Source organism: Triticum urartu, chromosome 3A (assembly GCF_056163025.1).
Source record: "Triticum urartu cultivar PI428250 chromosome 3A, HENAU_Tu73, whole genome shotgun sequence".
Lineage (NCBI taxonomy): Eukaryota > Viridiplantae > Streptophyta > Magnoliopsida > Poales > Poaceae > Triticum > Triticum urartu.
This window is the reverse complement of record NC_141875.1, coordinates 69174956-69200064: the sequence shown is the minus strand read 5'-3', so window position 1 is coordinate 69200064 and position 25109 is coordinate 69174956. Positions and strand designations below refer to the sequence as shown.

The 25109-nt window shown below is 45.0% G+C and overlaps 1 pseudogene; it reads right to left on the bottom strand.

The window, feature by feature from the left end:
• Positions 1-20929: 20929 nt before the first annotated feature.
• Positions 20930-24668, bottom strand: LOC147978613 (uncharacterized; annotated as a pseudogene).
• Between the last annotated feature and the right edge of the window lie 441 nt (positions 24669-25109).

The following is a 25109-nucleotide window of genomic DNA, read 5'->3' as shown; positions in this document are numbered from 1 at the left end:
TTAGGCAACACAAAAGAAATGATCAGCCAGATCAAAGTTGTGTGCGGTATACGGCATGCGGTTCACTCAGATGAACTGTTTGCATTGAGACATGAGAACAGAAATGGTTCAAATGAACAAGATGTGTGTGATATGAGGCAAGCAGGTCTGTAATCGGAAACGTGTGCGAAGACCGATAACAACACAGACGATTACTGCTAACAAGCAGTGTGTGTTGTGAGCAAACGATTGCTGGTATACAATTGAGAGTGATTGATGAAAACATCACCGACGGGTTCCATTGTTTAGTCCATGTGCGATGTGATTTTCTTTGTCCGCACAACATCTACGCTGTGTCTACAGAGCATCAACATATATACTTAAAAAGACAACATTGCATAACCAAATTAAGCATACAATTACACAAGTGACTACACACATAACATTTCCACACACCAAAGAAAGCAATTACATGCATACTAAAGTAGGAGAAACGAGGATCTAATCATCTACTTATTGTTGCGACGATGCTTGCCATTGCTCTGCTTCCGGCTGGATCCCTGGCCGTTTTGGGGAAGGAGGCACTTCCTCATGTCAACGATCCACATGTACATGTCGTAGCTTGTGTACGCCTCCTTGGCCGCGTACACGACATGAGCTTTGTCGATTTTCTCCATCCAGGCCGAGTGTGAGGCACGCTTCTCCATGTTGCACGAATCCTTCATGTCTCTGTAGTAGGGGTCGATGATGGCCTCGGCGAGGTGAACTAGTGAGTCCTTCTCATGCTCCTTGCTGCCCCAGATCTTATATTGGTCCTGGATGTCGACAAGATTCTGGCAGGCGATGCCCGAATTCTCGAGTGCCTTTACATCGTTGGTGATGTCCACCGTAGCGAACATGTAGTGGGGGCAGTTGACAAACCTGGCGAAATGCTCGCAAGGCCTTGTGGCCAGGCAGTAGTGGTAGATGATACGTCTCCGTCGTATCTATAATTTTTGATTGTTCCATGAAAATATTCTACAACTTTAATATACTTTTGGAAACTTTTTATACTATTTTGGGACTAACATATTGATCCAGTGCCCAGTGCCAGTTCCTGTTTGTTGCATGTTTTTTGTTTCGCATAATATCCATATCAAACGGAGTCCAAACGGGATAAAAACTGACAGAGATTTTTTTGGAATATATATGATTTTTGGGAAGAAAAATCCACACGAGACGATGCCCGAGGGGGCCACGAGGCAGGCGTGCCCTGGGACCTCGTGGCCACCCCGTAAGGTGGTTGATGCCCTTCTTTCGCCGCAAAAATGCTAATATCCGGATAGAGATCGTGTTAATATTTCAGCCCAATCGGAGTTACGGATCTCCAGGAATATAAGAAACGGTGAAAGGGCAGAATCTGAGAACACAGAAACAGAGAGACAGATCCTATCTCGGAGGGGCTCTCGCCCCTCCCACGCCATGGAGACCAAGGACCAGAGGGGAAACCCTTCTCCCATCTAGGGAGGAGGTCAAGGAAGAAGAAGAAGGAGGGGGGCTCTCCCCCCTCGCTTCCGGTGGCACCGGAGTGCCACCGGGGTCCATCATCATCACCGCAATCTTCACCAACAACTTCACCACCATCATCACCAACTCTTCCCCCTCTATGCAGCGGTGTAACCTCTCTCTTACCCGCTGTAATCTGTACTTAAACATGGTTCTCAATGCTATATATTATTTCCCAATGATGTATGGCTATCCTATGATGTTTGAGTAGATCCGTTTTGTCCTATGGGTTAATTGATGATCGTGATTGGTTTGAGTTGCATGTTTTATTATTGGTGCTGTCCTATGGTGCTCTCCGCGTCGCGCAAGCGAGAGGGATTCCCGCTGTAGGGTTTGTAATATGTTCATGATTTGCTTATGGTGGGTGGCGTGAGTGACAGAAGCACAAACCCGAGTAAGTAGGTTGTTTGTGTATGGGTTAAAGAGGACTTGATGCTTTAATTCTATGGTTGGGTTTTACCTTAATGATGTTTTGTAGTTGCGGATGCTTGCTAGAGTTCCAATCATAAGTGCATATGATCCAAGTAGAGAAAGTATGTTAGCTTATGCCCATCCCTCATATAAAGGTGCAATAATTATTATCGGTCTAGTTATCGATTGCCTAGGGACAAATAACTTTCTCGTAACAACAAGCTCTCTACTAAAACTAACTTAGTTGTGTCTTAATCTAAACAGCCCCTACTTTTTATTTACGTAATCTTTATTATCTTGCAAACCTATCCAAAAACTCCTACAAAGTACTTCTAGTTTCATACTTGTTCTTGGTAAAGCGAACGTTAAGCGTGCGTAGAGTTGTATCGGTGGTCGATAGAACTTGAGGGAATATTTGTTCTACCTTTAGCTCCTCGTTGGGTCCGACACTCTTACATATCGAAAACTGTTGCGATCCCCTATACTTGTGGGTTATCAAGACCTTTTTCTGGCGGCGTTGCCGGGGAGCAATAGCGTGGGGTGAATATTCTCGTGTGTGCTTGTTTGCTTTATCACTAATAATTTTTATTTGTTGTTCTTAGTTTTTTTCTATCTTTAGTTATGGGTAGGAAACGCAAAATACCAAAAAAATTAGTTGTACCTACTGAACCAATGGTTGAAGAACCACTCAAAATCTATCACACTCCTGAAGCTTATTACTTGGATCATCTTCGATCCCTATGTGCTCATGCTGAAACCCCAACTAGCTTAGTTGAGGACAAATCTTTAGATGAGCATGCTTGTTATGTGCGACACCGCATATCTGAAAAAGGGAAACTTTTACTGGGTCAAATTCACCGTTTGCAATGCTATGCTTGGAATTTATGTGAACTATACGATTTTACTTGTTGTTCTGAAAACCCTAAGAAACACCTTCCCTATCAATGTGAGTTTAGTGATAATGGAATCGTATCTTCGTATGCTAAGGGTGCTTATAATTACTATGATGTTCAACAAATTGAAGAATTTGTTGCTTTTAAGGGTGCTTATGAAATTGCTTCTTTGATTGAAAAGTATGATGCTACTCTTTACAAGTCTGAAAATATTGCCATACTTGAATATTGTTATGAGAATTATGCTTCTAATGCCTATGTTAAACCATATATCGAGGTCTCCTCCACTGTCCAAGAAGAGACTAATATTTAGCAGGAGTCTATGGAAGAAGAAATTGATGAAGCTGTGAGCTCATTGGATGAAAAATATGAGGAGGAGAGCGAAGAACAAAAAGAGGAAGAGCGGATTAGCTACCCATGCCCACCTTCTAATGAGGGTAACTCTTCAACTCATACATTGTTTAATTTCCCTTCATGCTTACCGAAGGATGATTGCTATGATGACTGTTATGATCCCGTTGATTCTCTTGAAATATCCCTTTTTGATGATGCTTGCTATGCTTGTGGCCAAGATGCCAATATAAATTATGCTCATGGAGATGAACTTGCTATAATTCCGTATGTTAAACATGAAATTGTTCCTATTGCACCCACGCATGATAGTCCTATTATCTTTTTAAATTCTCCAAACTACACTATATCAGAATTGTTTGCTCTTATTAAGGATTATGTTGATGGGTTGCGTTTTACTATTACACATGATGATTTTGATAGATATAATATGCATGTGCTTTCTGCTCCTACTTGCAATTATTATGAGAGAGGAACTACATCTCCGCCTCTTTATGTTTCCAATACGATAGAATTGCAAGAAACTGTTTATACTATGCATTGGCCCTTACTATGTGTGCATGAATTGTTCTTTTATGGCATGCCGATGCATAGGAAGAGATTTAGACTACGTTGTTGCATGATATATGTTACTTTGTGCTCACTACTAAATTACAAATCATTGTTAATTAAAATTGACTTTGATATACCTTGGGATCCGGGTGGATCCATTGCTTGAGCACTATATGCCTATCTTAATGGCTTTAAAGAAAGCGCTGCCAAGGAGACAACTCGGAAGTTTTAGAGAGTCATTTATTTATGTTGTGTGCTTTTATAAAATTTAAAAATAAAAATAATGTGCCAAGGTTAGCCTTTAGGATTTTTTAGATGCTTGTTGGTTTGTACGGTGCAGGACAGAAACTTTGGCTGTAGTGCGCGATTTTACATTTTTTACTAGAATGTCAAGCTGTTATGACTCTTTTTGCACTGTATTTCTATACAAATTGTTTATTTTTCCTAATTTTTGTAGAATTTTTTAATTATTAGAAGTATGGTGAATGTTCAGATTATTACAAACTGTTCTGTTTTAGACAGATTCTGTTTTTGATGCATAGTTTGCTCGTTTTGATGAAACTATCGATTCATATCAGTGGATTAAGCCATGAAAAAGTTATATTACAGTAGACACAATGCAAAAACAAAATATGAATTGGTTTGCAACAGTACTTAGAGTAGTGATTTGCTTTATTATACTAATGGATCTTACCGTGTTTTCTGTTGAAGTTTTGTGTGGATGAAGTGTTCGATGATTGAGAAGGTCTCGACGTGAGAAGAAGGAAGAGAGGCAAGAGCTCAAGCTTGGAGAAGCCCGAGCCACCCCAATTAAATATTCAAGGAGACTCAAGCGTCTAAGATTGGGGATGCCCCGGAAGACATCCCCTCTTTCTTCAACAAGTATTGGTATGTTTTCGGATTCGTTTCGTTCATGCGATATGTGCAATCTTGGAGCGTCTTTTGAATTTACTTTTCATTTTTATTTTATGCACCATGCTGGTATGAGATAGTCCTTGGTTGATTTATAGAATGCTCTTTGCACTTCACTTATATCTTTTGAATATGGCTTTATAGAATGCTTCATGTGCTTCACTTATATCATTTGAAGTTTGGATTGCCTGTTTCTCTTTACATAGAAAACCGCTATTTGTAGAATGCTCTTTTCTTCACTTATACTTGTTAGAGCGTGGGCATAACTTTTGTAGAAAGAATTAAACTCTCTTGCTTCACTTATATCTATTTAGAGAGATGACAGGAATTGGTCGTTCACATGGTTAGTCACAAAATCCTACATAAAACTTGTAGATCACCGAATATGATATGTTTGATTCGTTGCAATAGTTTTGCGATATAAAGATGGTGATATTAGAGTCATGCTAGTGGGTAGTTGTGGATTGTAGAAATACTTGTGTTGAAGTTTGTGATTCCCGTAGCATGCACGTATGGTGAACTGTTATGTGATGAAGTCGGAGCATGATTTATTTATTTATTGTCTTCCTTATGAGTGGCGGTCGGGGACGAGCGATGGTATTTTCCTACCAATCTATCCCCCTAGGAGCATGCGCGTAGTACTTTGTTTCAATTACTAATAGATTTTTGCAATAAGTATGTGAGTTCTTTATGACTAATGTTGAGTCCATGGAATATACGCACTCTCACCCTTCCACCATTGCTAGCTTCTCTAGTATCGCGCAACTTTCGCCGATACCTTAAACCCACCACATACCTTCCTCAAAACAGCCACCATACCTAACTATCATGGAATTTCCATAGCCATTCCGAGATATATTGCCATGCAACTTCCATCATCATCATATACATGACTTGAGCATTCATTGTCATATTGCTTTGCATGATCGTAAGATAGCTAGCATGATGTTTTCATGGCTTGTCCGTTTTTTGATGTCATTGCTGCGCTAGATCATTGCACGTCCCGGTACATCGCCGGAGGCATTCATATAGAGTCATTACTTTGTTCTAGTATCGAGTTGTAAGTAAATAAAAGTGTGATGATCATCATTATTAGAGCATTACCCCAGTGAGGAAAGGATGATGGAGACTATGATTCCCCCACAAGTCGGGATGAGACTTCAGAGGAAAAAAAGAAAAAAAGAGAAAGGCCAAAAAAAGAGAAGGCCCAAAAAAATAAAAAAAATAAAAAAAGAGAGAAAAAGAGAGAAGGGGCAATGTTACTATCCTTTTACCACACTTGTGCTTCAGAGTAGCACCATGTTCTTCATATAGAGAGTCTCTTGAGTTATCACTTTCATATACTAGTGGGAATTTTCATTATAGAACTTGGCTTGTATATTCCGATGATGGGCTTCCTCAAATGCCAGAGGTCTTCATGAGCAAGCAGGTTGGATGCACACCCACTTAGTTTCAGTTTGAGCTTTCATACACTGATAGCTCTAGTGCATCCGTTGCATGGCAATCCCTACTCCTCACATTGACATCAATTGATGGGCATCTCCATAGCCCGTTGATTAGCCGCCTCGATGTGAGACTTTCTCCCTTTTTGTCTTCTCCACACAACCTCCACCATCATATTCTGTTCCACCTATAGTGCTATGTCCATGGCTCACGCTCATGTATTGCGTGAGGGTTGAAAAAGCTGAAGCGCGTTAAAAAGTATGAACCAATTGCTCGGCTTGTCATTGGGGTTGTGTATGATGTGAATATTTTGTGTGGTGAAGATGGAGCATAGGCAGACTATATGATTTTGTAGGGATAACTTTCTTTGGCCATGTTATTTTTAGAAGACGTGATTGCTTTATTAGTAGGCTTGAAGTATTATTGTGTTTATGTCAAATGATAGACTATTGCTTTGAATCACTCGTGTCTTAATATTCATGCCATGATTAGATATGTGATCAAGATTATGCTAGGTAGCATTCCAATAAAAAATTATCTTTTTTATCATTTACCTACTCGAGGATGAGCATGAATAAATGTTGGGGATGCCGATACGTCTCCGTCGTATCTATAATTTTTTATTGTTCCATGCCAATATTCTACAACTTTCATATACTTTTGGCAACTTTTTATACTATTTTGGGACTAACATATTGATCCAGTGCCCAGTGCCAGTTCCTGCTTGTTGCGTGTTTTTTGTTTTGCAGAATATCCATATCAAACGGAGTCCAAACGGGATAAAAACTGACAGAGATTTTTTTGGAATATATATGATTTTTGGGAAGAAATATCCACGCGAGACGATGCCCGAGGGGGCCACGAGGGAGGGGGCACGCCAGGGGGGCAGGCGCGCCCTGGGCCCTTGTGGCCACCCTGTAAGGAGGTTGATGCCCTTCTTTTGCCGCAAGAAAGCTAATATCCGGACAGAGATCATGTTAAAATTTCAGCCCAATCGGAGTTACGGATCCCCGGGAATATAAGAAATGGTGAAAGGGCACAATCTGAGAACGTAGAAACATGTAGAGACAGAGAGACAGATCCAATCTTGGAGGGGCTCTCTCCCCTCCCACGCCATGGAGACCAAGGACCAGAGGGGAAACCCTTCTCCCATCTAGGGAGGAGGTCAAGGAAGAAGAAGAAGGAGTGGGGCTCTCTCCCCTCGCTTCCGGTGGCATCGGAGTGTCACCGGGGGCCATCATCATCACCACAATCTTCACCAACAACTTAACCGCCATCATCACCAACTCTTCCCCCCTCTATGCAGCGGTGTAACCTCTCTCTTACCCGTTGTAATCTCAACTTAAACATGGTGCTCACCGCTATATATTATTTCCCAATGATGTATGGCTATCCTATGATGTTTGAGTATATCCGTTTTGTCCTACGGGTTGATTGATGATCGTGATTTGTTTGAGTTGCATGTTTTATTATTGGTGCTGTCCTATGGTGCTCTCCGTGTCGCACAAGCGTGAGGGATTCCCGCTGTAGGGTTTGCAATATGTTCATGATTTGCTTATGGTGGGTGGCGTGAGTGACAGAAGCATAGACCCGAGTAAGTAGGTTGTTTGCGTATGGGTTAAAGAGGACTTGATGCTTTAATGCTATGGTTGGGTTTTACATTAATGATCTTTAGTAGTCGTGGATGCTTGCGTAAGTGCATATGATCCAAGTAGAGAAAGTATGTTAGCTTATGCCTCTCCCTCATATAAAATTGCAATAATGATTACCGGTCTAGTTATCAATTGCCTAGGGACAAATAACTTTCTCGTAACAACAAGCTCTCTACTAAAACTAACTTAGTTGTGTCTTTATCTAAACAGCCCCTACTTTTTATTTACATAATCTTTATTATCTTGCAAACCTATCCAAAAACACCTACAAAGTACTCCTAGTTTCATACTTGTTCTAGGTAAAGCGAACGTTAAGCGTGCATAGAGTTGTATCGGTGGTCGATAGAACTTGAGGGAATATTTGTTATATCTTTAGCTCCTCGTTGGGTTCGGAACTCTTACATATCGAAAACTGTTGCGATCCCCTATACTTGTGGGTTATCAAGACCTTTTTCTGGCGCCGTTGCCGGGGAGCAATAGCGTGGGGTGAATATTCTCGTGTGTGCTTGTTTGCTTTATCACTAAGTAATTTTTATTTGCTGTTCTTAGTTGTTTTCTATCTTTAGTTATGCGTAGGAAACGCAAAATACCAAAAAATTAGTTGTACCTACTGAACCAATGGTTGAAGAACCACTCAAAATCTATCACACTCCTGAAGCTTATTACTTGGATCATCTTCGATCCCTATGTGCTCGTGCTGAAACCCCAACTAGCTTAGTTGAGTGCAAATCTTTAGATGAGCATGCTTGTTATGTGCGACACTGCATATCTGAAAAAGGGAAACTTTACTGGGTCAAATTCATCGTTTGCAATGCTATGCTTGGAATTTATGTGAAATATATGATTTTACTTGTTGTTCTGAAAACCCTAAAAAACACCTTCCCTATCAATGTGAGTTTAGTGATAATGGAATCGTATCTTCGTATGCTAAGGGTGTTTATAATTACTATGATGTTCAACAAATTGAAGAATTTGTTGCTTTTAAGGGTGCTTATGAAATTGCTTCTTTGATTGAAAAGTATGATGCTACTCTTTGCAAGTTTGAAAATACTGGAATACTTGAATATTGTTATGAGAATTATGCTTCTAATGCCTATGTTAAACCATATATCGAGGTCTCGTCCGCTGTCCAAGAAGAGAATAATATTTAGCAGGAGTCTATGGAAGAAGAAATTGATGAAACTGTGAGCTCATTGGATGAAAAAGATGAGGAGGAGAGCGAAGAACAAAAGGAGGAAGAGCGGATTAGCTACCCATGCCCACCTTATAATGAGAGTAACTCTTCAACTCATACATTGTTTAATTTCCCTTCATGCTTACCGAAGGATGATTGCTATGATGACTGTTATGATCCCGTTGATTCTCTTGAAATATCCCTTTTTGATGATGCTTGCTATGCTTGTGGCCAAGATGCCAATATAAATTATGCTCATGGAGATGAACTTGCTATAGTTCCGTATGTTAAACATGAAATTGTTGCTATTGCACCCATGCATGATAGTCCTATTATCTTTTTGAATTCTCCAAACTACACTATATCGGAGAAGTTTGCTCTTATTAAGGATTATGTTGATGGGTTGCGTTTTACTATTACACATGATGATTCTGATAGATATAATATGCATGTGCTTGCTGCTCCAAATTGCAATTATTATGAGGGAGGAACTACATCTCCGCCTCTTTATGTTTCCAATACGATAGAATTGCAAGAAACTGTTTATACTATGCATTGGCCCTTACTATGTGTGCATGAATTGTTCTTTTATGACATGTCGATGCATAGGAAGAGAGTTAGACTTCGTTGTTGCATGATATGTGTTACTTTGTGCTCACTACTAAATTACAAATCATTGTTAATTAAAATTGGCTTTGATATACCTTGGGATCCGGGTGGATCCATTACTTGAGCACTATATGCCTATCTTAATGGCTTTAAAGAAAGCGCTGCCAGGGAGACAAACCGGAAGTTTTAGAGAGTCATCTATTTCTGTTGTGTGCTTCTATAAAGTTAAAAAATAAAAATAATGTGCCAAGGTTTGCCTTTAGGATGTTTTAGATGCTTGTTGGTTTGTACGGTGCAGGACAGAAACTTTGGCTGTAGTGCGGGATTTTACATTTTTACTAGAGTGTCAAACTTTTCTGATTCTTTTTGCATTGTCTTTCTATACAAATTGTTTATTTTTCCTAATTTTTGTAGAATTTTTAAAGTATTAGAAGTATGGTGAATGTTCAGATTATTACAGACTGTTCTGTTTTAGACAGATTCTGTTTTTTGATGCATAGTTTGCTCATTTTGATGAAACTATCGATTCATATCAGTGGATTAAGCCATGAAAAAGTTATATTACAGTAGACACAATGCAAAAACAAAATATGAATTGGTTTGCAACAGTACTTAGAGTAGTGATTTGCTTTATTATACTAACGGATCTTATCGAGTTTTCTGTTGATGTTTTGTGTGGATGAAGTGTTCGATGATCGAGAAGGTCTCGATGTGAGAAGAAGGAAGAGAGGCAAGAACTCAAGCTTGGGGATGCCCGAGGCACCCCAAGTAAATATTCAAGGAGACTCAAGCGTCTAATCTTGGGGATGCCCCGGAAGGCATCCCCTCTTTCTTCAACAAGTATCGGTATGTTTTCGGATTCGTTTCGTTCATGCGATATGTGCAATCTTGGAGCGTATTTTGCCTTTAGTTTTCATTTTTCTTTTATGCATCATGCTTGTATGAGATAGTCCTTGTTTTATTTATAGAATGCTCTTTGCACTTCACTTATATCTTTTGAGTATGGCTTTATAGAATGCTTCATGTGCTTCACTTATATCATTTGAAGTTTGGATTGCCTGTTTCTCTTTACATAGAAAACCACCATTTGTAGAATGCTCTTTTGCTTCGCTTATACTTGTTAGAGCGTGGGCATACCTTTTGTAGAAAGAATTAAACTCTCTTGCTTCACTTATATCTATTTAGAGAGATGACAGGAATTGGTCGTTCACATGGTTAGTCACAAAATCCTACATAAAACTTGTAGATCACTGAATATGATATGTTTGATTCCTTGCAATAGTTTTGCGATATAAAGATGGTGATATTAGAGTCATGCTAGTGGGTAGTTGTGGATTGTAGAAATACTTGTGTTGAAGTTTGTGATTCCCGTAGCATGCACGTATGGTGAACTGTTATGTGATGAAGTCGGAGCATGATTTATTTATTTATTGTCTTCCTTATGAGTGGCGGTCGGGGACGAGCGATGGAATTTTCCTACCAATCTATCCCCCTAGGAGCATGTGTGTAGTACTTTGTTTCGATGACTAATAGATTTTTGCAATAAGTATGTGAGTTCTTTATGACTAATATTGAGTCCATGGATTATACACACTCTCACCCTTCCACCATTGCTAGCCTCTCTAGTATCACGCAACTTTCGCTGATACCTTAAACCCACCATATACCTTCCTCAAAACAGCCACCATACCTACCTATCATGGCATTTCCATAGCCATTCCGAGATATATGGCCATGCAACTTCCATCATCATCATATACATGACTTGAGCATTCATTGTCATATTGCTTTGCATGATCGTAAGCTAGCTAGCATGATGTTTTCATGGCTTGTCCATTTTTTTATTTCATTGCTACGCTAGATCATTGCACATCCCGGTACACCGCCGGAGGCATTCATATAGAGTCATAACTTTGTTCTAGTATCGAGTTGTAATATCGAGTTGTAAGTAAATAAAAGTGTGATGATCATCATTATTGGAGCATTGCGCCAGTGAGGAAAGGATGATGGAGACTATGATTCCCCCACAAGTCGGGATGAGACTCCGGACGAAAAAAAAGAAAAAGGGAGAAAGGCCAAAAAAAGAGAAGGCCCAAAAAAAATTAAAAATAATAAAAAAAGAGATAAAAAGAGAGAAGGGGCAATGTTACTATCCTTTTACCACACTTGTGCTTCAGAGTACCACCATGTTCTTCATATAGAGAGTCTCTTGAGTTATCACTTTCATATACTAGTGGGAATTTTCATTATAGAACTTGGCTTGTATATTCCGAAGATGGGCTTCCTCAAATGCTCGAGGTCTTCATGAGCAACCAGGTTGGATGCATACCCACTTAGTTTCAGTTTGAGCTTTCATACACTTATAGCTCTAGTGCATCCGTTGCATGGCAATCCCTAGTCCTCACATTGACATCAATTGATGGGCATCTCCATAGCCCATTGATTAGCCGCGTAGATGTGAGACTTTCTCCCTTTTTGTCTTCTCCACACAACCTCCACCATCATATTCTATTCCACCTATAGTGCTATGTCCATGGCTCATGCTCATTTATTGCGTGAGGGTTGCAAAAGCTGAAGCGCGTTAAAAAGTATGAACCAATTGCTCGGCTTATCATCGGGGTTGTGCATGATGTGAATATTTTGTGTGGTGAAGATGGAGCATAGCCAGACTATATGATTTTGTAGGGATAACTTTCTTTGGCCATGTTATTTTGAAAAGACATGATTTCTTTATTAGTAGGCTTGAAGTATTATTGTGTTTATGTCAAATGATAGACTATTGCTTTGAATCACTCGTGTCTTAATATTCATGCCATGATTAGATATGTGATCAAGATTATGCTAGATAGCATTCCACATCAAAAATTAACTTTTTTATAATTTAGCTACTCGAGGACGAGTAGGAATTAAGCTTGGGGATGCTGATAGGTCTCTGTCGTATCTATAATTTTTTAATGTTCCAAGCCAATATTCTACAACTTTCATATACTTTTGGCAACTTTTTATACAATTTTGGGACTAACATATTAATCCAGTGCCCAGTGCCAGTTCCTATTTGTTGCATGTTTTTTGTTTCGCGGAATATCCATATCAAACGGAGTCCAAACGGGATAAAAACTGACAGAGATTTTTTTTCGAATATATATGTTTTTTGGGAAGAAAAATCCATGCGAGACGATGCCCGAGGGGGCCACGAGGCAGGGGGGCGCGCCCCAGGGGGCAGGCGCGCCCTGGGCCCTCGTGGCCACCCCGTAAGGCGGTTGATGCCCTTCTTACGCTGCAAGAAATCTAATATCCGGATAGAGAGCGTGTTAAAATTTCAGCCCAATCGGAGTTACGGATCTCTGGGAATATAATAAACGGTGAAAGGGAAGAATCCGAGAACGCAGAAACAGAGAGAGACAGATCCAATCTCGAAGGCGCTCTCGCCCCTCCCACGCCATGGAGACCAAGGACCAGAGGGGAAACCCTTCTCCCATCTAGGGAGGAGGTCAAGGAAGAAGAAGAAGGAGGGGGGCTCTCTCCCCTCGCTTCCGGTGGCACCGGAGTGCCACCGAGGGCCATCATCATCACTGAAATCTTCATCAACAACTTCACCGCCATCATCACCAACTCTTCCCCCCTCTATGCAATGGTGTAACCTCTCTCTTACCCAGTGTAATCTGTACTTAAACATGGTGCTCAACGCTATATATTATTTCCCAATGATGTATGGCTATCCTATGATGTTTGAGTAGATCCGTTTTGTCCTATGGGTTAATTGATGACCGTGATTGGTTTGAGTTGCATGTTTTATTATTGGTGCTGTCCTTTGGTGCTCTCCGTGTCACACAAGCGTGAGGGATTCCCGCTGTAGGGTTTGCAATATGTTCATGATTTGCTTATGGTGGGTGGCGTGAGTGACAGAAGCACAGACCCGAGTAAGTAGGTTGTTTGCGTATGGGTTAAAGAGGACTTGATGCTTTAATGCTATGGTTGGGTTTTACCTTAATGATCTTTAGTAGTTGCGGATGCTTGCTAGAGTTCCAATCATAAGTGCATATGATCCAAGTAGAGAAAGTATGTTAGCTTATGCCTCTCCCTCATATAAAATTGCAATAATGATTACCGGTCTAGTTATCGATTGCCTAGGGACAAATAACTTTCTCGTAACAACAAGCTCTCTACTAAAACTAACTTAGTTGTGTCTTTATATAAACATCCCCTAATTTTTATTTACGTAATCTTTATTATCTTGCAAACCTATCCAAAAACACCTACAAAGTACTTCTAGTTTCATACTTGTTCTAGGTAAAGCGAATGTTAAGCGTGCGTAGAGTTGTATCGGTGGTCGATAGAACTTGAGGGAATATTTGTTCTACCTTTAGCTCCTCGTTGGGTTCGACACTCTTACATATCGAAAACTGATGCGATCCCCTATACTTGTGGGTTATTAGTAGACGAGGACGTGGTGGCGCATGCACATCTGGGCGATGGCGACCTTGGGACGACACCCGACACGAGCGCAGGTGTACTCGAGGTCGAACCCGACCACCTTGTACTTCTCCACATAAAGCAACGGCTCCATGATGTGGATGGAGTGCTCCACCCAGACCGGGTCGTTGGTGTACACCACCGAGGGGTCCATGAACCTTCTGTGTGGGTGTCCACCATGGCACGCATGGTGAACTGCTGCTCGTCGTCGGCAGCCGCTCGGAGCGGCATTGGTGCTGCGTAGGATACCCTCTAAGAATTTCTCATGGTGGGTGTGCTTCTTGCAATGGTGGGGCGCGATCAAAAGGTTGAAGAGACACAAGAGTAGGTTAAATGGCCGCTGTAATAAATGGGGGCCGGCCAGCCTGTAATCGTCACGTCTTCTCACGACGTTCATAGCGGAGGATTCTAGTGCACGCTTGACAACACCGCACCGCATGTGTGGGCTCGAAGAGGCGCCAAATGTAGGTGAGCCTGTTCCCATGCTACTGCGTTGTTTACCGCGCAAGCTTCCCGCCCGGCTAGTTTGGCCACGCGTCGGATAGAAGAGGGACAAATCGTGGGCGTTTATTGGCAAAAAGCTTTGTAAAAATGAAGTGTGTGGAATGACTTCGGTCATAAGTTTACCCTCGAATGCAATAACTAATTCTGCGCTCTACAGTGCACACGGTGGAAGAAACCAACTGTGTGCAATAATGTCGAAGATCGCAGTTGAGTTAGCTATACAGATCGTGTGCTATGAGATCGACAAGGTAAACTGATTCGAGAATGGTTAATAAAATCTAAGACCATTGCATATTAAGGTCAAAATAGTGCTAGCAATATACAAGTCTCATACGATGCCATTTCAACGATTGTACCACAAAAGCTCGAAATGTTACAAGGTTCAAATTCTAGAGTTATATGGCTCAAATTCGAAGATGACAAGGTTCAAACTGATATTAGAAATGAAATTCAGCTCATCAACTGCAAACGCTCGTGCTGATCCGCTGAACATGGATACTAGAGAGGTTTAAACTAATATCACCACTTCTAAGTCTGGCTTTGAAACCTCACAATTTTTGCAAAGGGGTCAGCCACTAAGAAGTCATGTATGGGGTTGACACGATGACTTCCGATTACTCTGTCATCTGAAGTTCCAAAATGAAATTTAGCATTTTTGGAGCCTACTCCATTCTGCCACAGGCGCCGGCGCTGATCAACAAACCATTCATTTTGCGAAAGAAATGTAGGCCAAAGCTCATTTCCTTCAGCACCCTTGCTCTGAGAACAAATAACCCGGCGAATATAATCTGTGGTAAGGTCCCTCGGTAGGAGTTCAAAGTAATTTCTGAGAGATGAAGATCTAGGCATTCAACATGATTGTTATATTGTATCACATTATCCACCACTGGGCCTAATCTTATCTGCAAAATAAGAAAACGTGTTAGTGCCTACATGCAGTTTTGAACATTACTACATGCCTAGCTATTTGGTTTGCAGGATTTGTCAAATGCACTAACATGCCATCTTCGATCTGACATGATTAAGATGGGCATTTGATTACATTCTAGAAAAATGTAGCCTTCTTCACAAGAGGTTGGAGTGGATGAAAAGTTCCCTAAGAAAACTAGTATAGATGAATCCTAAGGAGAAATGCTTATTGATTGTAACCATATGGATCAAGCAACCAATATGGGGGGGGCATGTATGTACTGAAATCGTCCAAAAGAACCTTCAGAAATCGTAGTACATTATCATTGTAAACTTGGAAAAAGGTGTCACAAATTGAACTCCCTTATGGTTAACATTTAACAGGAAAGGAACGTCACCTCGACATATAGCTTCTCCAAGCACAGAAAGCATCTCAGGAAACTGACAACTTGCTCCAGGTCGGGCCCGATAGATTCTAGTGCCAAGACCTTCACTGTGCGCATTTTCGGGGTCAAGCTTGTCAGAATCATTTTCTAAATGACAGACGAACAAACATCTTCAAAATTAGAAATAATGTTAATTTGTAGAAGGAGAGGTAGAAGGTGGCTGTTGTACCTGAACGGGTGTGGATCGAATAACAAGTTTGCAGCATTTGTCAGACGAGTAGCCCACTGTCGGTGTCAAAACCGGCGGATCTCGGGTAGGGGGTCCTGAACTGTGCATTTAGGGTCGATGGTAACAGGAGACAAGGGACATAATGTTTACCCAGGTTCGGGCCCTCTCTATGGAGGTAATACCCTACTTCCTGCTTGATTGAACTTGATGAATATGAGTATTACAAGAGTTGATCTACCACAAGATCGTAAGGGCTAAACCCTAGAAGTCTAGCCTATGAATATGGTAATGAGTATATGTGGTCTACTTTCCGGATTATCCCCTTCGGTTTATATAGACACCGAGGGGATCTAGGGTTTACATGGAGTCGGTTACATAAGAAGGAATCTTCGGTCGCCAAGCTTGCCTTCCACGCCAAGTAGAGTCCAATCCGGACACAGTGCAGTCTTCGGCCTTCATGTCTTCATAGCCCATCAGTCCGGCCCATGGATAACAGGCCGGACGCCGGAGGACCCCTTAGTCTAGGACTCCCTCAGTAGCCCCTGAACCTGGCTTTCAATGATGAGGAGTCCGGCGGGCAGATTGTCTTCGGAATTGCAAGGTGGGTTCCCCTTTCTCCGAACTCCAAGATAGTCCTCGGATGCAATGATAGTATCCTGACCTGTTACGCACACCATACACAACCGCAGAGAGAATATAATATTTGCACGAATCTAATCTGTTGACAGGTTTTTTCCAACACGACATCATGTGTGTCCGGTTATAATTTCGAACCGTTTTTCTTCTGCCATTCCATGCTTCGAGACGCGGTTGCTATTGGCACGTCTTGTCAAAACAGAGATCGTGCCCCCTTATTGCGGGATTCTCATTAATGCGGGCATGGGTAACTCAACCGTGCCGTTCATACATCCCTAGGGAACATGCGAATCCTAAGGCGAGTGAGGAGGCTCTTAATATTTGCTGCCTTTATAAAGGGATAAGGACTCCCTCTTACTCTCCTCACGCTCTCTCTCCGTCTCCGCCTTTCCGATCTCAAGTTCCAGCGCCCAAGTTCTCATCTCCTTTCCACTCGAGCAACCATGTCCGGATCTGGCGGCCAGGGCAAGTGGATGGTCTCCTCTGTCAAGGAGGAGGACATTACTAAGCTCCGGGCAGCCGGATATTTGGCGAAGGAGATCACCCATCGTCTGCCAGCCGAGGGACAAGTCATCCCCATGCCAGAGCCCACAGAGAGGGTAGTATTCATCCCCCATTTCTTCCGCGGGCTAGGGTTTCCACTCCACCCTTTCGTCCGCGGGCTGATGTACTATTACGGGATAGATTTCCATGATCTGTCCCTGAATTCCTTCCTCGACATCTCAGTGTTTATCGTCGTGTGCGAAGCCTTCCTCCGCATCCATCCCCACTTCGGGTTGTGGCTCAAAGTCTTCAACATGAAGCCGAAGGTGGTGGATGGACAACATGCGGAGTGCAGAGGGGCCATGGTGAGCAAGCTATCAAACGTCTCCTGGCCCAATGGCACCTTTGTGGAGACAGTAAAGGAATGGCAGAAGCAGTGGTTCTACATCACAGAACCTCGCGGCACCAACTGGGTCGCAGCTGCCGAATTCCGCTCCAGTGCTCCCATGCGACTCACCTCCTGGGTCGAGAAGAGTCCGGACTGGTGTTCACCTAACGAGCTGATAGCGCTGCAGACGCGCGTTCAAAGCATGGTGACCAAGGACGTCAAGCTCGTTGACGTTATCCAGGTGATGTTGGTCCACCGGATTCTTTCATGCCAGCGCCGAAGCCGCCCTTTATGGGAGTTCAATTCGAAGAAGCACCAGACCCTGAAAAGGCTCTTCGATACTTCTCATGAAGGGGCCTGGAAGTTGCTATTTAAGGGCAACGAGAAGCCACCGGCCACGGAATCAGACCATGGTCACCATTGTAACCGCTCCGCTAGCGAGGTGTGTTACTTTTAACGTATTCCCAATGTTTCGAGGATGATGTCTGAGATCTTAGTATTGTTCCCTTAGGACTGGGTGGAGAGGGCGAAGCGGATCCAGTGTCCAGCTCCGTTGCCCGAAGAACCAGCCATCCCGCGCCTGGCGAAGATGCTGGTGCCGGCGCCATATACGGCGCCGGAAAAGAAGGCCAAGAAGAAGGCCAAGGGGGCCAAGAGTGGCCCCCATCATAAGGGCACTTCGGACGCGATGTCCGAAGATGACGAGGCCCATTCCTCTGTCCCTGAGGACAACGACGAGGAAGAGGAGGAGGAGGAGGAAAACAACCCTCCTCCCGAGGAGAAGAAGAAGAGGGTGTCCTCGGCACATCTGGAGGCGATAGCGCCCAAAAAGGGGAAGGGCGCCCCAGCGGTCGACACCGCATGGGACGTTGACAGTAGCCCGGATCGTCGTCCCCATACTAGGCCCCAGGGCACATCGTTAGTGACATGGCTTATTTATGCGCACATCCAGCCCTTTCTTTTTATTATTCTAACATGGTTAATCCACACTATTGCAGTCCGGCCCGTGACCTTATCCAGCGATCCTCATCTGGAGGTTCGTTGGCTCCATCGGAGATGGCGAGCATGTCACCACCACCTGCTTACTCCCCCGGGGCCAAGGACGACACCGAAGTGTTATCCCGGAGGATCGCTCCGAAGGAAGGAGCCCAGGATGTTGTCCGGGAGGCGCCACAAGGCGGGACCTCCACTGCCGGACACATGGGGGAGTCAATCCCCATGGAGACTGGCAAAGAGGGTCATATCCAGTTCGGCCCTTAGCCGAATACGATTCCGGAGACCAATATGGCTCCGGAGTCGGGCGAGCAGCCCCCTTTGAAGGAGGGGGTGCGTCGCCTCCACCGGTGGCTCCTGTCCATCAGGGAGCGCCAGATGACCTGATGGGGGCGCTACGAAGCGCCTCCGTCATGGACAAGCACCGTATCCTTATGGGTGCGGTGATCGAGAAGGTTCAGTCTGTCAAGAGCGGACTGAATGAAGCCTGCAGCAGCCTGTTAACAGGTTTCGAGGTAAGAAAGAAAAACCCCATATAGTCCGTAGCCCCTGAGACGTTGTCCGGTGTTCGGCGAGGAGAACCGGACATGGGATCAATCCTTAATTATAAGAGGTTGAATGAATATGTATCGATAAGTAGGCGTCCCTGTTGGCCGCGACTTCGCATGCTGCCGAGGTCTCCGAGCTAAAGCGGAGGCTGGAGCAGACCGAGAACGAGCTCGGCGAGGTTAAGGTTTGGCTCCACAAGAAGCAAGGTGAGGAAGGAGTTGCTATATGTTCGGGAAAGGATAAGCGATGTATATTGACGGCGGTATTGTGATATGTGCAGAAGCCGTGACCGAGGTCGAGGCCCTGAGGAAGTCCCTGGGTGAGGCCGCGGAGCAGGCTGTCCAGCAGCAGGCCGCCCGTAAGAAGCTAAAGGCCCGGGTCAAAGAAGTCCACCATGAGTTCCAGGATGCGGTGAAAAATGCGATACCTTGGAGCATGATGCGTCGGTTCGAGGGACCGAGCTCTCCAAGGATCGTCAGAGCATGGAGACCGCACGGAATGAGGCCCGGGCCGCCCTCCTGGAGATCCAGGAGGCCAAGAAGATCACAACGGGTAAGGGATTTAAGATGCAAAGTAAGTATGCGGAGAAGCAGTACCTTTTACTAACCCGGGTTCAGAGTTCCCCAGGGGCTTTTGCGGATTTGCCACACAGTGTATCAGACGTCGTGGAGTTTTATCAAGCCGAAGGCGGGGGTTCTTCGGAGAGGCTCTTCTGGTCGCAGTATGCGGCACCAGAGCATCCCGTGCCCTTCACCGATCAGCTGAAACAGCTGGTGGAGCTGCATAGGGTGGCCGAACTTGCCATTAAGGATTTGATAATCCGGCTGTGGCCAGCCGAAGCTATGCCTAGCAGCTACATCAGACTCATGAGGCGGATGGTGGACGCCTGTCCTCGGCTGGACGTTATCAAGCGCTCCGTCTGTATTGAAGGTGCCCGTATGGCCTTCGCTCGCTGCAAGATGTGGTGGGCGAAGATGAACGCTGTTGAAGTCGCCAGCGGGCCGCCGGAGGGCAAGGAGCACCGCACACCCGAGCGGTATTTCGAGGATGTCATAGAAGGGTCTCGACTTGTAGCGGTGCAATGTTCGAAGGACATTGTGTTTGAATAAAGCCAGTTTTTGTAATGTAATGTTATTATGCTTTGAATTGTTTCCTCCTATACGCCGTGTTGTGTGTAATCTGAGGGTTGGCCAGTCGTGGGCTTCTGCCCTCACGTAGATAGTACGGAGGTGTTCGGGATGGGATCTAAACAATATTGATCCAATTACATGGTCCTTGAAGGAGTTGTTTAGCGCAACGAACAAGGCAATCAGACTTTATGGCTTTAATGCCCTCACTTAGCCATAGGAGTTAATAAAGCATGGGCGCAGCCCCTGGTTTAAGCCAGAGTACTGTCTGCATCTGATCGGGAAGTGCCGATCTCCCGCATAACACGGGAAAATTCTCCAATGATTTGTAACCCTCGAGTAGCTGACCGGCTCTTGCCATATCATGCCAGTCAGTTTTCGGCTTTCTCTACTAAGGTGCTCGTCTGGTTAAAGCCAGGGCACAATCGCAGTAGTTCTCCCTTTACTAACCTAGCCGATGGAGCGGAATGTAGGGTAGCAAGCACAGGAGCTGGGCAACCCAACTATTGACCAAAGACATGATTCAGAGCCAATGCATATAATGCTAAACTCAGGGTGCCGAACTTATATAAGAAGTGTTCGGACTGTGCTGTCGTATTATGGGGCGACAGGTAGCCCCTAGCGAATATTGAACGTAAAAGAGTGTCGATGCAGGAAATAAGCAGATCGAAATAAAAATGAAGTAAGAAGCAAAACCACAGGAACTGGGCCACGAACCATTTTTATTATAACTAGATGGATACGTCGAGGCGTATCTTGTACGAATGGTGCGAGAAGTATCCATCCTTTTAACATGCCGGAATCGATAGGGCGCAACGTGTGGGTCCTGAGAAATAAGTATGAGTACCGTCAAGAAGAATGTATACAGGTTACCCTACACACCTGCGGTGCTTGCCTCCGTTCTATTTCAGTCTTGCTAAAGGTCTTGACATCAGGCTCGCGGAAAAATGTGCCTGAAACAAGAAAAAGAAATAAAAGTATGTGTGTCCGGGATCGGTCTGGCCGAATTGTAGAACCCGGGTTATCTTGTGCCTCCGTCGATGTCCATGGAATTTTGCGTGCGTAATTGTGTACGCGTGGTACGGATGCCACTACCTCATTGGGTCTGGGACAGAGGCCGAATTGCTAGTCGAGCTCTTGACGAGCCGTGTTGTCCTGTTGCAATGTAGTCCGGACCCGCTTGACGGTGTCCAGGGGCTCGCCAGCTGGATTATAATGCTGCTTGAGAAGGCCACTCTATACTTCTGCTGCTAGGGCGGTGGTTTGCTCCTCTATTCGGAGGGAGCATTCCGTATTGCCATTGACTGTTATGACGCCGCGTGGACCGGGCATCTTGAGCTTGAGATAAGCATAGTGTGGCACTGCGTTAAATCTAGCAAAAACGGTTCGTCCGAGCAATGCGTGGTAGCCGTTGCGGAAGGAGATGATATCGAAGATTAACTCTTCGCTTCGGAAGTTGTCCGAAGAACCGAAGACCACCTCCAACTTGATTGAGCCCATACAACGGGCCTCTACATCTGGTATGACTCCTTTAAAGGTAGTCTTTGTTGGTTTGATTCGTGAGGGATTAATGCCCATCTTCTGTACTGTATCCTGGTACAGCAGGTTGGGGCTGCTTCCACCATCCATCAGGACTTGTGTTAGGTGGAATCCGTCGATGATTGGGTCGAGGACCAGTGTGGCTGAACCGCCGTGGTGGATACTAGTCAGATGATCTCGTCGATCGAAGGTGATCGGAAATGACGACCATGGATTGAATTTTGGGGAGACTGGCTCTACCGTGTAGACGTCCCTGAGTGCTCGTTTGCGCTCCTTTCTTGGGCTGTGTGTGGTGTATATCATGTTCACCGCTTTGATTGGGGGGGGGGGGTTGAATTTCTTCTCTCCCCCGGTGTTCGGCTGCTGGGGCTCTTCATCCTCGTCCTCACTTTGTGATCCCTTTTCTTTTTTTTCAGCATTTAACTTGCCAGCCTGCTTGAAGATCCAACAATCCCTATTGGTATGATTGGCTTGCTTATCCAGGGTGCCGTGAATTTGGCACAGACGGTCGAGTATGCGGTCCAGGCTGGAAGGTCCTTCATTGTTTCTTTTGTAGGGTTTCTTCCGTTGGCCGGACTTGGAGCCACTGAATCCGGCATTGACTGTGGTGTCCTCGGTGTTGTCGCCATTGCTTCTGCGTTTGTGTCTATTACGCCGGAGCCTGCCGGTGCTGTTCTTGGCCTCTGTGGGGCCTACATCCCTGGCTGTGTTTTTGCTATGAGCCAGCCAGCTGTCCTCGACTGCGCAAAAGCGGGCCATGAGTGCCGTAAGGGCTGCCATTGACTTCGGCTTTTCTTGTCCGAGGTGGCGTGCTAGCCATTCGTCACGGATGCTGTGTTTGAAGGCTGCTAGGGCCTCGGCATCCGGACAGTCGATGATCTGGTTCTTTTTGGTTAGGAACCTAGTCCAAATTTTTTTGGCTGATTCTCCGGGTTGTTGAACTATGTGGCTTAGGTCATCATCATCTGGTGGCCGGACATAAGTTCCTTGGAAGTTGTCGAGGAAAGCCTCTTCCAAGTCCTCCCAGCTACCGATGGAGTTCTTAGGAAGGCTATTTAACCAGTGCCGAGCTGGTCCTTTGAGATTTAATGGGAGGTATTTGATGGCATGGAGGTCGTCTCCTTGGGCCATGTGGATGTGGAGAATGAAATCCTCGATCCATACTGCAGGATCGGTTGTGCCGTCGTATGATTCGATATTGACGGGCTTGAACCCCCTCGGGGAATTCATGATCCAGTACTTCATCTGTGAAGCAGAGCGGGTGTGCGGCACCTCTATACCGGGCCGCATCGTGGCGGAGCTCCGATGGAGTCCGTCTGCGGCGTTCGGCCTGAGCGTGGTTAGGTTTGTCACGTCCGAATAGGTATCCATCGTCGTGCTTCAAGGCACGTCCTCGTGATCCGTAGATCGATCTTGTGTGTCCCGCTCTACTGTCCAGAGTCTGTCGGAGGTCGTACATATGACTCCGGACTCTTCCGTCCCTATTTTGGCGGGGTGGTGGGGCGTTCTACTGTTCGGCCCGAGTTGCTACTTTAACCCGACCGCGGGGTGGCCGTTCAGCTGCTCTGTCCCGACCACGTGGTGGTCGGTCCGCACTACGCGAGGGAGATATGTGCTCCGGCGCCTCCTCATCGAATTGAGGTAGCAGTCTGCATTTCGGATAGCTCTTGGCTGGGCGGTTGAGGCCGTATTCCTCGGCTGTCAGGACGTCAGTCCATCTGTCGACGAACAGGTCTTGTTCAGGTTGCAGCTGCTGTTGTTTCTTTTTCAGGCTCCTTGCAGTGGCTATGAGCTGAAGCTTAAAGCGCTCCTGCTCGAGAGGATCCTCAGGCACGATGAAGTCTTCGTTGCCAAGGCTTGTCTCCTCCTCGGTGGGTGGACGATAGCTATCATCTTCCGAGTCATCTTCTATGGCCTGTTCGTCAGGGTTATCTTGCCTGTTGTTGTGTTCCTGTTCGGATGTAGCCCCGACAGGATCTTCGTTGTTTTTGGCGTCACTCGGAGTACTATTTTTCCGGTGCCCGTGTTGCCATCCTTTGAGCGGCGGGGCTTGGGGCGGCGCTTGGGCCGCTGGCGCTTGGACTGTGTCTCGGAGGTTTTATTCGCATCTGGCTCTTCTTTGTCATCACCAGATCCTTTAGGTGTATCAACCATGCACACGTCGTATGAAGAGGTAGCCATCCAACGTCCAGTGAATGGCGGGTCTTGGCCTTGCTCCTTGTCGGCATCGTCGTCCATACCGTCGATGTCTTCGGAGCATAGTCAAGCACGTCGGTTAAATCATCAACGGTGGCTATGAAGTGGGTGGCGGGTGGGAAGCAAGATTCCTCATCATCCGTCTCCAGCTCAAACCGGACATAGTTCGGTTGTGAGTCCTTCTCTAAGGACAAATTATTTAAAGATTTTAGCATGTCACCCAAAGGCGAGTGCTGGAAAACGTCAGCGGCACTGAACTTGAGGATCGATAACCGATCTAGCTCGGTGTCCGCGGGCGTACACAATCTGAAACTTATAACTGGAGACGAGTTCGAAGTTCCGTTAAAGCAAATATTGCAGGGCGTCGAGTCCATGTGTGGCTCCAACGCCGCGGAGTCTGAGGCCTCGGATGGCTCGATCTGCTTCGGCTCTAAGGTCGTTGCAGCCGTAGGAACCATCTCCTGGTTGTGATCCGATGACAGATTTAAGTCACGTTCATCGGGATGAGGGGGAGCGATCGCCGCAGGCTCAAATCCCTCGAAGATCAAGTCTCCACGGATATCCGTGACATAGTTCAAGCTTCCGAATCTGACCTGATGGCCAGGGGCGTAGCTGTTGATCTGCTCCAGATGGCAAGCGAGTTGGCCCGCAGTATGAAGCCGCCGAATATGAAGATCTGTCCGGGGGGAAAGTTCCTCCTTGGACAGCGTCATTATTGACGATTGAAGGGGCCATCGAACCTTTCGCCAACGACACAGTGGAACTCTCAATGAAAGCACCAATGTCGATGTCAAAACCGGTGGATCTCGGATAGGGGTTCCCGAACTGTGTGTCTACGGTCGATGGTAACAGGAGACAGGGGACACAATGTTTACCCAGGTTCGTGCCCTCTCTATGGAGGTAATACCCTACTTCCTGCTTGATTGATCTTGATGAATATGAGTATTACAAGAGTTGATCTACCACGAGATCGTAAGGGCTAAACCCTAGAAGTCTAGCATATGAATATGGTAATGAGTATATGTGGTCTACTTTCCGGACTATCCCCTTCGGTTTATATAGACACTAAGGGGATCTAGGGTTTACATGGAGTTGGTTACATAAGAAGGAATCTTCGGTCGCCAAGCTTGCCTTCCACGCCAAGTAGAGTCCAATCCGGACACAGTGCAGTCTTCG